The sequence below is a fragment of the Corvus brachyrhynchos genome, unplaced genomic scaffold (assembly GCF_000691975.1).
Source record: "Corvus brachyrhynchos isolate BGI_N302 unplaced genomic scaffold, ASM69197v1 scaffold395, whole genome shotgun sequence".
Taxonomy (NCBI): domain Eukaryota; kingdom Metazoa; phylum Chordata; class Aves; order Passeriformes; family Corvidae; genus Corvus; species Corvus brachyrhynchos.
The window spans coordinates 1,019,475-1,023,426 of NW_008238340.1; the positions used below are offsets into that span (position 1 = coordinate 1,019,475).

At 44.0% G+C, this 3,952-nt stretch overlaps 1 long non-coding RNA gene across 1 annotated transcript; it reads right to left on the reverse strand.

Annotated features, from left to right (window-relative positions):
- Positions 1-217: 217 nt before the first annotated feature.
- LOC108446911 lies at positions 218-3,946 on the reverse strand. Its single transcript, XR_001862250.1, has 3 exons — positions 3,120-3,946; positions 1,486-1,618; positions 218-819 (listed from the first exon to the last, which is right to left on the reverse strand). It is a non-coding gene; the product is annotated as an uncharacterized LOC108446911 (long non-coding RNA).
- Positions 3,947-3,952: the final 6 nt, after the last annotated feature.

A 3,952-nucleotide genomic window follows, 5' to 3' on the forward strand; every position in this document is an offset into this window, starting at 1 on the left:
GGGGGTTTGGAGCTGAGGTTTGTTTTGATCCATTAAGCTTGTATCTCACCGCAGTGATGTAATTCCCCCGGTCTGAGACACTTTATAAACATTAATGGGTTTGTTTTCATGGTCCCCAGGGACGCGCAGCACAGGAAGGTCACCAGGACCATTTTACCCGCACAGATCGAGAGATGGGGAAATGTGGCATTGCAGCATCACGGGGAGAAACAGAATATTCACTCAAATTTTTTATCTGTCCATCCTTAGCTCTGTTTAATTCAGTTTTAATAACTTATAAGTTAATAACTTTTACGTTAACAAGTTATTACAGCAGTGCCACATCAGCAAGGTTTGCATTAAGATGCTGCTGTATATCCCAGCCGAGGAAGGAAAGAGTTGGTGCTCTGTATTTTATGAGTGAGAAGGGGATGAAACACAGTTATAAATACACAAATTATATTGTGACCTTTGCAGAGGGGAAAAAAATTGTAGATATTAACAACCATTGTAACTTTGATGGGAATTACTTAGTGGAGATGTGCTGGAAGAGACTGTGGAACATGGGCCACGCTGTGCTTTTCCTGGGGATTGCTGCTGGAGTTGCTGGTCTCTTGGACTGGATTTTCTTGGTGATAAATGGCCATACAGATGCCTCTGGTGAGATTTGGAAGGGGCCAGTTGGAAGCTGGCCCTACAGTGTGCCAGGGCAGAGCAAACCTGAGGCACGGATCAAAAATCCCGCTTTGGAGATCTTTTTCCCATCACAGAAGGTCCATTTTCGAGTATGTGCTGAACAAAGCTGGTGATACTCACAGCCCTTTCAGCTGGGAATTGTTCCTGCAAACAGAGATACATGCAGCAGATGAGAAATTAATGTAAATATACAGACAGAAGGCAATTTTTTTGGAGGAAGTGAGGCAGAGGCAGATAAAAAGCGATCAGCAGAATTTACATAAGCTTCCCCATCACAGAGGTCATCATTCTGCAGGATGACACATGGAAATTCATTTTTATTAAATTCTGGATGATTATTTAATTGGAAAAAGAAGGATTTAATTGAATCAAGTCAAAGGGCCCTATTAGATTACGTTCAACCTTAACACAGAAGGCTTTTCCCATTTAGTTAAACTGGTTCCTTTGCATATTGTACATATTAAACTATAAAAAGTGGTAATCTGAATAGCAAATTAAAGGGTTTGGAAGGCCTGAATGGTACTCATGTGCTTCTCAGCCCTTTTTCATCTTCTAAATCTTCTCATATTCCCTTTACTGCACTCCTTAGGTTGCAACAAGAGCAAAAATGAAGGGTAGAACTCTCAAATCTTCCTCCATCCATGTTTATTCCATTGACGTACTCTTGAGGAACAGCCTGCCTGGATGTGATGACACTATTAGAACATGCTGCCCAAAACTGAGGGTGTTTTCCAGGTTTTCAAGGCTCCCCTTGCAGCACCTGAACAGATGCTGCACTGTAGTAAGTTTGAATGAAGATTTGTGACTTACTGGCATCGACTCAGGTTTCCTTTGTGTCCTTAGGAAATATTCCCAATCTCTTTATGCCTCATCTACACGGCCAGGGACTCCCATCCCCTGGGGACACAGACTCCCTGCAGAGCTGCCAACCTCCTGGTAAAAGCTGGAAGAAAAAAAAATTTTAAAAAAATCATCAAAGCAATTTTGGGAAAAAATATGTTTCTAATTTTGGGACTTTAATTTCCATTTTTTCTTAATTTAAAACTAATGGGAGAAAGAGAATGAGGCACAATTCATTTCCTAAAGTTTCATTTCATCCCAATTTTGAGGTTTCCAGCAAAGGTTTGGCCTTCTGACAGGGAGCTGGTACAACCCAGCTGGGCTGGGAATGCCCCATCCTTGTGCCTTTTCCTCTGGCTGATATTGCTGGATTGTTGTGACACTCTGTGCTCCTTCCAGGTGGAAGCTCAGAGAAATCAAATTCTGCTCTGAGAGATCGAAATCAATTTTAATGGATCCAGCTGTTCCCCAGTAAGGATAGGAGGAGGCATGGGAAAAGGGAGAAAATTTCCAGGAGATATTCAGGGGATTTCAGGGGGACTTGAAAGTAGTAAGGAAAGTTTTTAAAGCGAGGTTTTTAATTTACCCATGAGGCCACAACCAACTCTAGGACACATTTTCTAAATAATCATGTGCTAATGTAGAAATTCTCTTAGTCAGTAAATTTTTAAAAATCCAGCTCTGACAGTGCAGCAACTCAACCAGTCTATTATTAAGGTTAGATTGAGTAAGAAACATCATCTGGAATTTGCCTCAGCAGCTAAATATGTTCTTGGAAGGTTCAAATCAGCTTTAACCTGATTTTTAAATGATAAAAATAATGTGCCAGTACTTTAAAGCCAAGTCCCTTTTTGCTGAAGCTTTACTTTTTTTCAAGTGCAATGAGTAAGTTTTGCATATACGGTATTGGGATTGCACGCTCAGGTTATCTGGTTACATACATAATTCTCTCATTTGCAAACACAGTTTGCAGCACATACTCATGCAAATTAGGTATGAAACTGGGCATTTATCTTGATTAGAATTCAGTTTCTTTAAATACTTAAAGAACTTTATCTCATTTGGGGATAGCTGCAGAGATGATGGAGAAAGAATTTCAAAAATTGCTGTTATTCTCCTTGCGGATTTTTTGTTGGCCCTCTGGGAATTCATTCAGGAAAACAGACCTTTCCACTGATACTCTGAGTGCCCTGGCCCAGCACCTAGGTTGGGTTGCAGACACTGCTGGAAGCCCTCAGTCAGAAATAACTGTCCCTTGCAAAAGCCACTGTACCATTTCACTGAATAAATGCTAAATTTTCTCTGTTTTACAATATCCAGATGGATTGATCCAGGGGGATGTAAGGCCTGGATGCCACTTGACAAGGACTCAATCCTTTTGACTCTTGGAGAGCTGGTTGTCCCCAGGATCCAGATCAGACCTGAGGTTTCAGGGGATCTAGGCTGCTCTTGTTTATGTTTTTCAGCAGACTGACACAGCAGATTTACCCCATTTCTGTCCCCACAAGCTGCCTGGGGACTCTGCACACCAAACCCTCTGCTCCTGCAGAGCCCCATCCCTGCAGTTCCTGGATGTGTGGGATGGTGATGTGCTCCTGCTTTACCTCATCTCAAGCCTCTCCTGGAGCCATCCCTGCAGGTCTCAGGAACAGGAGCCCTTTTTTATCCTTTTTACTGCATTTTGAATTCGGGCTCTGCAGTGCCAGTGGTGCTGCAGAAGGATACCCTGAAGTTCAGTGAACTGCTCCAAATTCTCAGCTTGTTCAGCCAAAAGCCTGAATTTAGGCAAATATCAGAGGGTTTAGCAAACTGAGCAGGGCTGTTTCTCCCCTTTCCTTATGGCTCATGATTTTCTCTGACTTTCCCCTTAGCAAGAGTCCTTGTTCACCGTCCCGGCTCCTCGCTGTGCTTCCCACACCCACTCCTGTTTCTGTGAGGCTCCCACCCCACTGCCATGGGGGCTCCTGCCCAGTTCCTAAACCCATTTGTGAACTTTTCCAGGTACGGGTGGCTCAGGTGACAACTCACAGCACAGCTGCCTGCAGGTTTGGGATGTAGAGATGGATTGGGGAGGTACAGCCACATGGGCCATGGTTTCCAAAGCATCCCTATCTATGGGGCTTGGAACAGCCTGGTGTAGTGGAAGGTGTCCCTGCCCATGTCAGGGGATTGGAATGAGACTGTCTTTAAGGTCTTTTCCAATGCAAATCACTCTGTGATTCTATAATTTCACTTCAGTGAGGATGAAGCCATCTGCACAGCTGCCACGGGCAGGGTGGCAGCTCTGCAGGCTTGCTGCAGCCCTGGCAAACACACAAGTGGATCCCTCTGAGGGATGGATAAGGCACAGGGAAACATCGGCGCTCCCTCTAGCAGTCGCCAGCGAATGGATGATACCAATAATTCTCGATTTTTCACCCTGGGTTCATGCCACGCG